Raw genomic sequence first — 12,940 nt, forward strand, 5'->3', positions numbered from 1 at the left:
TTCTCTAAAAAAATTAATAAAAAATACTTTTACAAACAAGGTCTCATAAACCATCATGCTTTTTTACGTGGGCGTGTAGAGAATGTTGGTCAACTAAACATGTTACATGCACACGTAACAGAGAAATGTTGTTACCTTTATAATTCCCTGTAGGAGCTAGGAGCTCTATACTAAGTTGCCCTGGATCCTCCGAACTGAATGGACTCGATAACAATCTATCATGAACAGAAAATGCATACAGGCTGTCATTGAAGATGAATTACTCAACATTTCAAATGGTCATCAGACATGTCAAAAGAGCTATAACAATATCACATCTTAGGATATTCTCATTGTCATGATTGTCTAGATTTATGCGATAACCATAACAGCAGGCAGTACAGCACAGCCAGAACTGAAACCGAGATATAATGCAGCTCCTTCCATAAGTCCTACCATTTCAAAAAGCGCAATACAGTAAAAAAAAAAAACACACACACACACGCCCAGTGGGCACATGACGTTGTTTCAACGTTGAATGTTGGTTGAAATGACGTCACGACGTCGAAATACCGTAAAACAACGTTATTTCAACGTCACTTTTGCGACGTTGATTTTATGTTACAGTTTGACGTTGTTTCAACGTCGAATAAATGTTGAAATTGCGTCGCGATATTATCAACCTAAATTCAATGTCTATCTAACGTCGGTTTTGTAACGTTGTTCCAACGTCCATATTTCGACATTAATCCAACATTGAATGTTGGTTGAAATTGCGTCGCGATATTATCAACCTAAATTCAATGTCTAGCCAACGTCGGTTTTGTAACGTTGTTTCAACGTCCATATTTCGACATTAATCCAACGTTAAATGTTGGTTGAAATTGCGTCGCGATATTATTAACCAAAACTCAATGTCTATTCAACGTCGGTTTGGTAACGTTGTTCCAACGTACATATTTCGACATTAATCTAACGTTGGATAAATGTTAAAATTGCGTCGCGATATAACAACCTAAAATTAACGTCTCTCTGACGTCGGTTTGGTAACGTTGTTCCAACGTACAGATTTCGACATTAATCTGACGTCGAATAAAAGTTTAAATTGCGTCACGATATTGACAGCCGAAATTCCATGTCTATTCAACGTCAGTTTGGTAACGTTGTTCCAACGTACAGATTTCAACATTAATCTGACGTTGAATATGCGTTTAAATTGCGTCACGATATTAACAATGTTAAATTCAATGTCTATCAATCGTCAGTTTTGTAATTGTTCCAACATATTTTGACATTATTCTGATGTTGGATAAATGCTTAAAATTGCGTCGTGATAACGACCTAAATGTACCAACGTCGGTTTGGTAAACTTTGTTTAACATACGGATTTTAATTAGTCCAAAGTTGAAAAAATGTCGAAATTAAGTGCGTCGCAATCAAACATATTGCATTGCTTTGAAATTGAGTATCCTCGCGGTTACTTTCAACGTCAGTCCTGCTGTATCAATTAACGTATAATTTTAACTATCAAAGTGCAAAATATTATGTCAAGAAATATAAACAAAATAGCCGACTTAATTGAACTTTGTGGCCTTTTTTATGAAAACATATTATTTGTCAGCACGCCAAAGCTGTGACGCTAGCCAATCACACGGCGCGTAATTTGTTCTACATTCCAAGGTTGTGACGCTGGCCAATCAGTTTTCATGTACTCTCTTTGAATCACGATATGGCGCGCAAGCATATGACCGTTACATATTTCGACATCATACTGCAGTTGTTTGGACGTGTAGCGTGCAGCCGACATCATTTTACTCAAATAACAGGTAAGAATTTTGCCATCAAAATTCGTAGTTATTGTTATGATGTTGCTTAGACATACCTGACGTTTATTCGAAGCACTTACTTATTAATTGCAACCAATCTCCCCAAAACGATAAACAAATATTGACACATCACTGGGGTCGGGGACACTGGCATGCATGGTCACTGATGATACCGGCGTCCGGTACGTATGGGAACCAGGTCGACCGCATGCATCCCGGCACTCGGAACAGTGTATTGCTGAGCTGTACTAAAAGGGTTCAATGGGAAAGTAGTGAGAGAAATCCTGAGAAATAATCCTCCATTGGCGTTTTGAACTGTACAGTATAATGGACGTGTGACTTAAACTTTCCGAGACGATATTGTTACCATGAATAAATGTGGCTCAATTACTGGATTTCCTTTGTATTGAAAAGTTGTTTCTGAGGAAATAGAAATTGCATTTTTTTTCACTTGGTAGACCTTATGGACATGAAATGCATGATGATGAAATGTACTTAAGCCTACCTGGTTAAAAAAATAATAACCAGGAAAAATATAATTCGATTTTCTGCACTGTAGAGTTTCAGTTTTCATGTAATTTTCAGGCTAAAAAGTAAAAATGGATCGTCCAAAAGTGATTGTAGAATGGAATGCAGTATATTTTCTCGAGGTCAATTACTGCCATACTGGATTTCTTCGTACAGCTACACAGCGGTGATAGGTCGTGGGTCATGTACATTATACCGTTTTACTTCCCCTGATTATTAAACCAGGGGGTTATCTTCCATAGGGAATAGGCCTATCAAGTGGGGGATAAACACTCCCGATTTCGATTTCACATGTTGCTATCACCACCCCGGTGCTCTTGTACATGTACAAGTCACAAAACGGAGGAAGTTGCTGGGTAGTTCCTTGATCCTTTGTGTAAAACTAACAGTTGCTGTGACAATAGTGAGAATGCATAACACAAATTTCTGTATCAAAACTTTAGGTAAATGCAAGCATGGATAATTATACCGCTGTTTGTAGCCTGTGCTGTGAATGTGCAATAACAAAATGGACTCACGGTGCAGGGAGTGAGTAATTACGTAAATGTATTGGCCTAAGTAATCAATCATTGCATAGGCAGGTGGTATTTCTACATAAACTTGTTTTTGTTTTGTGTAGATACTAGACATGGTTTGCATATTTTGGGGAGTATGCAGAGTCTAAGTTTGGCAGGTAGGACAGGTAGGGTAGTTAATCTCACTTTTTCAGCTTCTGAAGAAAAAATCCTTTTCAAAATTCCAGAAGAGTTTACAAGACCTCACAGATGACGAAACCCCACTCAGCAATGATTCATACAGGAATTGAGGAGGAGCCAAAGTCAGCATGGATTGTCGAACCAGTATGGAGGAGTTATGTATGACTTTCGAAGATGCTTCAGTTTGAAATCTTTCGGACAGTACTCGCAGTGCCGTAGCTGGTATGTATATGCCGACAAAAACAAAATTCAGGGCTAAGTTTTATGGCAAAAACCGATTATTTTATTCTTAAGTCAATAACACTTGCAGAGATGTAGCTCTGATTGCAGTCATCGCACATAAAAAAAGTGGTATTCAAATCCATTTCTACTTGTGCGAACAACAGACACAATGGCCAGTTCATTCAAAACGTTAACAAAACGCAAAAATGAAAACAGATTTGTGGCTATATCTTAATTGAGTGTTGGCAGAAGTTTCGTCACAGTGCATTGTATAATAACTTGTGTTTGTTTACACTCTTCCGTTATCTTTTTGCCTGATGGGTCTTTGCTTTTGTCTCTGAGCGTTGTTTTTTTTTCTCATCCAACAGGTGCATGACCAAGTGATTGAAGACAGTTCAACAATGATGGGCAGAGTGGAACTGAAAAAAAGCAGATGAAGAGACGGACCTTTCAGTTTCGCAGGTAATTTAATTTTCTTCGCCAGATTTAATTTATTTTGACCAATTATTGATCTTGGTTAAAATCTCATTGTGTGGTACTTGGTTGTATGGTTGATAATTGCTGAAGTGTCAGGAAATACAAGTGGTAGTTTTTATAAGTGCAAGTTTAATAAAAGGAATCATTCTGTTGATTTTTTGTACACAATGTCAGCACATAAAATGATGACCAAACGTGTTGTCGCTTTGTTGAAACTAATATGGTTTATGTATGTGTATTTCTCTTTGTTTGTGTTTGTAACATTTTCGTTTTGAGGGTGATTGGTTGTGTCAATGAATAAAGAGATGGTTGGGGAGGAAGCTTGCAATTCTAAAAATTACACTATCTTTTATTTGTCTTTTCTAGCGAGGTCTAGTAACTTCGTAATCGGGCAAGGTGATGGATGTTGCTGCTTGTTGAGTTTTTCATCTCCTGTCAAGTTTGCGCCTGAAAGAAGAGGTGATGGAGGGACACACTGAGGGCCCATGCACCTTCACATTCAGTCGTACCTTTGGACTGTGTTAAATATTTCAATATTGGAACAGTTGATTAATAGTAATTGTTCAAATACAGTAAGTTGCTCTGGAGTGGCTGGTATCTTTCCGTAAGTGTAACAGGTAAAGGCTCTTTAAGTGATGGAAATTCAACCTCTGCCGCATCTTGTACTTTTCATCTTGAAACTTCCACGTTCGAGAAGTGGGGGACTGTTATAATAATTATATACAGTACATGTATTGTGCATTATTTAGTTATTACTGTTGATTCTTGGTTGACCTGTTCAAATGTTCAATTGAATCATTTAGATTAATTTTGTATGAATGATGCTGTTTGTTTTATTATTTTCTATTTGATAGTTTCTAATGCTCTTGCCCAAGTCTGCCGCATAACCTCTTGCAATATTTCACAAGAAAATTCATAGATATGATAGAATAGTGCTGCAGGTAAATTTGGAAAACTAATATGAATTGTATGCAAATGAAAAAAAAAAGTGAATTTAGACGTTTAAAAATTGTACCTGTATGCTTGTTAATTCGTGTTATATTTCTGATGTAAATGCACTGGGCAGTGCTGCATTTCTTTGAAAAAAGAATCAAATTCATTATCATGTATCTTGTTAGAGACTAGTACCCTCGTTTAGGCTATAATGCTGTTGGAACAAGTCAATCTAATTCTGAATTTTACTATGTATGGATTAATTACTACTTTGTTGAAACCTAAAAGGTGGTATAAGCTGATAAGTAGGTTGGAAGTTAATTAATAAATACACACATTTTTTTATGGAAAAAATTAAAGTGATTGATAAAGAATTTCATTTAAATTTAAAGTTATTCAATTTCGACATGGATTTAACAACACTCCTCAGCTTGCAAATTTATTTAACATAGAACGATTGGAAAAATGCCAACATCCACCATTATCAGTACATTCTGGCTTTAAATCTTAACACAAACCTTAAAATATTTTGATTCAAGAATTGCATTTATTTAACTGTGATATTTCTAAGAATAGGATGTCATTTAATGTTGATTATTTATACGTTGATTGAACATCATGTCAGTGCTATTTTAATGTAGAGATGTCGACGTTAAATCAATGTTGAAATGTCTACGTTAACTCAACGTTGTGATCTTAACGTTGTTTCAATGTCGACATTTCCACGTCGCTTCAATTTGCATGAATCAACGTAGAATCTCCGACATTAAATCAACGTTGACATATCTACGTTGATTCAACGTCATGCTTTCCACGTTGGTTGGTTTAACGTCAGCATAATAACGTCAGATCAACTTGCAAATTCAATCATTAATCAACGTTGAATCAACGTAGAATGTCCGACATTAAATCAACGTTGAAATATTTACGTTGATTCAACGTTGTGCTTTCCACGTTGGTTTAACGTCAGCAAAACAACGTCAGATCAACTTGCAAATTCAATCATTAATCAACGTTGAATCAACGTAGAATTTTCAACATAAAATCAACGTTGAAATGTTGACGTTGATTCAACGTCGGCATTTCAACGTCAGAAAAACTTTCAAATTCAATCATTATTCAACGTTAGTTCAACGTCGGAAACTGACGTTGTTTCAACGTTATTTCAACGTATTTTGTACACCCATACTGAAATTTGTATTCTTGTGAAGACATTTCTTTGTTCTCGTGTACGGTAGTAAAAGTTTCGAGTTTGAAAGTGAAGTTTCAAAATGCTCTTATTTTAACCAGAATTAATTTCCTTGGCTGAAACTCTTCCATTTGCGACTGATCAACCCACCTTGGAAATTCCTAGTTTTTGAGTAAAATCTTGTGGAGACGTATCATCTATAGAAATTGTCCTGTGGAGACGTATACAATCTTTTGTTCCCTATTGTACACATGTCTCCAGAGGGAACGGTGTATCAGATCACACCCACAAACACATATTTACGTTACATACCAAGTGTGGACATTCCCTTGGTTTCGTGTAGTAAGAAAAACCAGTGGGAAAACAAATTCTCGAACTGTGAAAAACTCTTTCAACCCAATTTTTTCTATGATAAACCTAACCAAAAATGCCTAACCTGTTTTCCAGAAATGGGGAAACACTGTATGGACTTGCTCGAGAGTCAGCTTTTCTGCTGTGATTTACTCTCTGGAGTCTTAAGACTCTAGACATTTGGCACCAGTATTCCAAATGGCTATGTTGCATTTTGGAAAGCAAGTCTTTGACTTCAACACCTATACATACAAAAACAGGGGCCCCACTGTACACAATAAAGCACTAAGAAAAAAAAACATGAAATAAGCATAGAGAACACAACTACATCAAAACGCCAACAGCAGACCCTCAGAGAACATCCAGTCAGTACCTGGAGGAAACACAGACAACAAAGAGGGAATGAAAAAAAACGAAAGAAAAAAAGATGGTGTCTGTGCATGCAATATCAACTTGATAACGACATCAGTTCAAAGAATTTTCCTTCAAAAACGCCATAACGACATTAATCGACACTTTTATGCAAGAATTTTACTTGAGAGTCAGCTTTTTTGCTCTGATTTACTCTCAGGAGTCTTCAGACCCTAGACATTTGGCAAAGGTATTCCAAATGGCTATGTTGCATTTTGGAAAGCAAGTCTTTGACTTCAACACCTATACATACAAACACAGTGCCACAATCAAGCTCTAAGAAAAAGCATGAAATAAACATGCACAACTCAACTCACAAAACCCAACAGCAGACCCTCAGAGAACATCCCGTCCCGGCCATCGTCAATACCTGCAAGTACACTCGGTCAAGAGACAGGGAAGAAAGAAAAAAAACTGCAAAAGAAAAAAAAGAGAGGGTTAGTCTGTGCACAAATAAACTTGATTTCAACATCAAATCAAAGAGTTTCCCTCCAAAACGCCATAACGCCATTCTTCGTCACTTTTTGGGAAACATTTTACTCGAGAGTCAGCTTTTTCTGCTGATTTACTCTCTGGAGTCTTAAGACTCTAGACGTTTGGCAAAGGTATTCCAAATGGCTATGTTGCATTTTGGAAAGCAATTCTTTGACTTCAACACCTATACATACAAACACAGGGGCCCCACTACACAATAAAACTTTAAGAAAAAGCATGAAATAAACATGCACAACTCAACTTACAAACCCCAACAGCGGACCCTCAGAGAACATCCCGTCCCGGCCGTCGTCCATACCTGCAAGTACACTCGGACAAGAGACAGGGAAGAAAGAAAAAAAACTGCAAAAGAAAAAAAGAGAGGGTTAGTCTGTGCACTAATGAACTTGATTTCAACCACAAATCAAAGAGTTTCCCTCCAAAACGCCATTCTTCGTCACCTTTTTGGAAGAATTTTCCTCGAGAGTCAGCTTTTCTGCTGTTATTTACTCTCTGGAGTCTTAAGACTCTAGACATTTGGCACCAGTATTCCAAATGGCTATGTTGCATTTTGGAAAGCAAGTCTTTGACTTCAACACCTATACATACAAACACAGGGGCCCCACTACACAATCAAACTCTAAGAAAAAGCATGAAATTAAACATGCACAACTCAACTCACTAAACCCCAACAGCGGACCCTCAGAGAACATCCCGTCCCGGCCGTCGTCAATACCTGCAAGTACACTCGGACAAGAGACAGGGAAGAAAGAAAAAAACTGCAAAAGAAAAAAAGAGAGGGTAAGTCTGTGCACTAATGAACTTGATTTCAACATAAATCAAAGAGTTTCCCTCCAAAACGCCATCACGCCATTCTTCGTCACTTTTTGGGAAAACATTTTACTCGAGAGTCAGCTTTTCTGCTGTGATTTACTCTCTGGAGTCTTAAGACTCTAGACATTTGGCACCAGTATTCCAAATGGATGTTGCATTTTGGAAAGCAAGTCTAGACTTCAACACCTATACATACAAACACAGGGGCCCCACTACACAATAAAACTCTAAGAAAAAGCATGAAATTAAACATGCACAACTCAACTCACAAAAACCCCAACAGCGTACCCTCAGAGAACATCCCGTCCCGGCCGTCGTCAATAGCTGCAAGTACACTCGGACAAAAGACAGGGAAGAAAGAAAAAAAAAACTGCAAAAGAAAAAAAGAGAGGGTTAGTCTGTGCACTAATGAACTTGATTTCAATATCAAATCAAAGACTTTCCCTCCAAAACGCCATCACGCCATTCTTCGTCACTTTTTGGGAAGAATTTTCCTCAAGAGTCAGCTTTTCTGCTGTGATTTACTCTCTGGAGTCTTAAGAATCTAGACATTTGGCACCAGTATTCCAAATGGCCATGTTGCAATTTAGAAAAGCAAGTCTTTGACTTCAACACCTATACATACAAACACAGGGGCCCCACTACACAATATAACTCTAAGAAAAAGCATGAAATTAAACATGCACAACTCAACTCACAAAACCCAACAGCGGACCCTCAGAGAACATCCCGTCCCGGCCGTTGTCAATACCTGCAAGTACACTCGGACAAGAGACAGGGGAAGAAAGAAAAAAAACTGCAAAGAAAAAAAAGAGAGGGTTAGTCTGTGCACTAATGAACTTGATTCAATATCAAATCAAAGACTTTCCCTCCAAAACGCCATCACGCCATTCTTCGTCACTTTTTGGGAAGAATTTTCCTCGAGAGTCAGCTTTTCTGCTGTGATTTACTCTCTGGAGTCTTAAGACTCTAGACATTTGGCACCAGTATTCCAAATGGCTATGTTGCATTTCGGAAAGCAAGTCTTTGACTTCAACACCTATACATACAAAAACAGGGGCCCACTACACAATAAAACTCTAAGAAAAAGCATGAAATTAAACATGCACACTACTCAACTCACAAAACCCCAACAGCGGACCCTCAGAGAACATCCCGTCCCGGCCATCGTCAATACCTGCAAGTACACTCGGACAAGAGACAGGGAAGAAAGAAAAAAAACTGCAAAAGAAAAAAACAGAGGGTAGTCTGTGCACTAATGAACTTGATTTCAACCACAAATCAAAGAGTTTCCCTCCAAAACGCCATTCTTCGTCACTTTTTGGGAAGAATTTTCCTCGAGAGTCAGCTTTTCTGCTGTGATTTACTCTCTGGAGTCTTAAGACTCTAGACATTGGCACCAGTATTCCAAATGGCTATGTTGCATTTCGGAAAGCAAGTCTTTGACTTCAACACCTATACATAAAAACACAGGGGCCCCACTACACAATAAAACTCTAAGAAAAAGCATGAAATTAAACATGCACAACTCAACTCACTAAACCCAACAGCGGACCCTCAGAGAACATCCCGTCCCGGCCATCGTCAATACCTGCAAGTACACTCGGACAAGAGACAGGTAGAAAGAAAAAAAACTGCAAAAGAAAAAAAAGAGAGGGTTAGTCTGTGCACTAATGAACTTGATTTCAACATCAAATCAAAGAGTTTCCCTCCAAAATGCCATCACGCCATTCTTCGTTACTTTTTGTGAAGAATTTTCCTCGAGAGTCAGCTTTTCTGCTGTATTTACTCTCTGGAGACTAAAGAATCTAGACGTTTGGCACCAGTATTCCAAATGGCTATGTTGCATTTTGGAAAGCAAGTCTTTGACTTCAACACCTATACATACAAACACAGGGGCCCCACTACACAATAAAACTCTAAGAAAAAGCATGAAATTAAACATGCACAACTCAACTCACAAAACCCCAACAGCGGACCCTCAGAGAACATCCTGTCCCGGCCGTCGTCAATACCTGCAAGTACACTCGGTCAAGAGACAGGGAAGAAGAAAAAAAAACTGCAAAAGAAAAAAAGAGAGGTTAGTCTGTGCACTAATGAACTTGATTTCAACATCAAATCAAAGAGTTTCCCTCCAAAACGCCATAACGCCATTCTTCGTCACTTTTTGGGAAGAATTTTCCCCGAGAGTCAGCTTTTCTGCTGTGATTTACTCTCTGGAGATTTAAGACTCTAGACATTTGGCACCAGTATTCCAAATGGCTATGTTGCATTTTTGGAAAGCAAGTCTTTGACTTCAACACCTATACATACAAACCAGGGGCCCCACTACACAATAAAACTCTAAGAAAAAGCATGAAATTAAACATGCATAACTCAACTCACAAAACCCCAACAGCAGACCCTCAGAGAACATCCCGTCCCGGCCGTCGTCAATACCTGCAAGTACACTCGGACAAGAGACAGGAAGAAAAAAAAAAACTGCAAAAGAAAAAAAAGAGAGGTTAGTCTGTGCACTAATGAACTTGATTTCAACATCAAATCAAAGAGTTTCCTCCAAAACGCCATAACGCCATTCTTCGTCACTTTTTGGGAAGAATTTTCCTCGAGAGTCAGCTTTTCTGTTGTGATTTACTCTCTGGAGTCTTAAGACTCTAGACATTTGGCACCAGTATTCCAAATGGCTATGTTGCATTTTGGAAAGCAAGTCTTTGACTTCAACACCTATACATACAAACACAGGGGCCCCACTACACAATAAAACTCTAAAAAAAGCATGAAATTAAACATGCACAACTCAACTCACAAAACCCCAACAGCGGACCCTCAGAGAACATCCCGTCCCGGCCGTCGTCAATACCTGCAAGTACACTCGGACAAGAGACAGGGAAGAAAGAAAAAAAAACTGCAAAAAGAAAAAAAGAGAGGGTTAGTCTGTGCACTAATGAACTTGATTTCAACATCAAATCAAAGAGTTTCCCTCCAAAACGCCATAATGCCATTCTTCGTCACTTTTTGGGAAGAATTTTCCTCGAGATCAGCTTTTCTGCTGTGATTTACTCTCTGGAGTCTTAAGACTCTAGACATTTGGCACCAGTATTCCAAATGGCTATGTTGCATTTTGGAAAGCAAGTCTTTGACTTCAACACCTATAAATACAAACACAGGGGCCCACTACACAATAAAACTCTAAGAAAAAGCATGAAATTAAACATGCACAACTCAACTCACAAAACCCCAACAGCGTACCCTCAGTGAACATCCCGTCCCGGCCGTCGTCAATACCTGCAAGTACACTCGGACAAAGACAGGGAAGAAAGAAAAAAACTGCAAAGAAAAAAAGAGAGGGTTAGTCTGTGCACTAATGAACTTGATTTCAATATCAAATCAAAGACTTTCCCTCCAAAACGCCATCACGCCATTCTTCGTCACTTTTTGGGAAGAATTTTCCTCAAGAGTCAGCTTTTCTGCTGTGATTTACTCTCTGGAGTCTTAAGAATGTAGACATTTGGCACCAGTATTCCAAATGGCATGTTGCAATTTAGAAAAGCAAGTCTTTGACTTCAACACCTATACATACAAACACAGGGGCCCCACTACAGAATATAACTCTAAGAAAAAGCATGAAATTACACATGCACAACTCAACTCACAAAACCCCAACAGCGGACCCTCAGAGAACATCCCGTCCCCGCCGTTGTCAATACCTGCAAGTACACTCGGACAAGAGACAGGGAAGAAAGAAAAAAAACTGCAAAAGAAAAAAAGAGAGGGTTAGTCTGTGCACTAATGAACTTGATTTCAATATCAAATCAAAGACTTTCCCTCCAAACGCCATCACGCCATTCTTCGTCACTTTTTGGGAGAATTTTCCTCAAGAGTCAGCTTTTCTGCTGTGATTTACTCTCTGGAGTCTTAAGAATCTAGACATTTGGCACCAGATTCCAAATGGCCATGTTGCAATTTAGAAAGCAAGTCTTTGACTTCAACACCTATACATACAAACACAGGGGCCCCACTACACAATAAAACTCTAAGAAAAAGCATGAAATTAAACATGCACAACTCAACTCACAAAACACAACAGCGGACCCTCAGAGAACATCCCGTCCCGGCCGTCGTCAATACCTGCAAGTACACTCGGACAAGAGACAGGGAAGAAAGAAAAAAAAACTGCAAAAGAAAAAAAGAGAGGGTTAGTCTGTGCACTAATGAACTTGATTTCAACATCAAATCAAAGAGTTTCCCTCCAAAACGCCATAATGCCATTCTTCGTCACTTTTTGGGAAGAATTTCCTCGAGAGTCAGCTTTTCTGCTGTGATTTACTCTCTGGAGTCTTAAGACTCTAGACATTTGGCACCAGTATTCAAATGGCTATGTTGCATTTTGGAAAGCAAGTCTTTGACTTCAACACCATAAATACAAACCCAGGGCCCCACTACACAATAAAACTCTAAGAAAAAGCATGAAATTAAACATGCACAACTCAACTCACAAAACCCCAACAGTGGACCCTCAGAGAACATCCCGTCCCGGCCGTCGTCAATACCTGCAAGTACACTCGGACAAGAGACAGGGAAGAAGAAAAAAAAACTGCAAAAGAAAAAAAAGAGAGGGTTAGTCTGTGCACTAATGAACTTGATTTCAACATCAAATCAAAGAGTTTACCTCCAAAACGCCATAACGCCATTCTTCGTCACACTTTTTTGGAAGAATTTTCCTCGAGAGTCAGATTTTCTGCTGTGAAAAGGGACCCCACTACACAATAAAACTCTAAGAAAAAGCATGAAATTAAACATGCACAACTCAACTCAAAACCACAACAGCGGACCCTCAGAGAACATCCCGTCCCGGCCGTCGTCAATACCTGCAAGTACACTCGGACAAGAGACAGGGAAGAAAGAAAAAAACTGCAAAAGAAAAAAAGAAAGGGTTAGTCTGTGCACTAATGAACTTGATTTCAACATCAAATCAAAGAGTTTCCCTCCAAAACGCCATAACGCCATTCTTCGTCACTTTT

General features: G+C 38.7%; 1 long non-coding RNA gene across 1 annotated transcript; it reads left to right on the forward strand.

The window, feature by feature from the left end:
* Window positions 1–1,467: 1,467 nt before the first annotated feature.
* On the forward strand, window positions 1,468–4,291 carry LOC119726943. Its single transcript, XR_005270873.1, has 4 exons — window positions 1,468–1,805; window positions 3,076–3,250; window positions 3,619–3,712; window positions 4,094–4,291. It is a non-coding gene; the product is annotated as an uncharacterized LOC119726943 (long non-coding RNA).
* The last annotated feature ends 8,649 nt before the right edge of the window (window positions 4,292–12,940 follow it).

Source organism: Patiria miniata, unplaced genomic scaffold (genome assembly GCF_015706575.1).
Source record: "Patiria miniata isolate m_02_andy unplaced genomic scaffold, ASM1570657v1 HiC_scaffold_2, whole genome shotgun sequence".
Lineage (NCBI taxonomy): Eukaryota > Metazoa > Echinodermata > Asteroidea > Valvatida > Asterinidae > Patiria > Patiria miniata.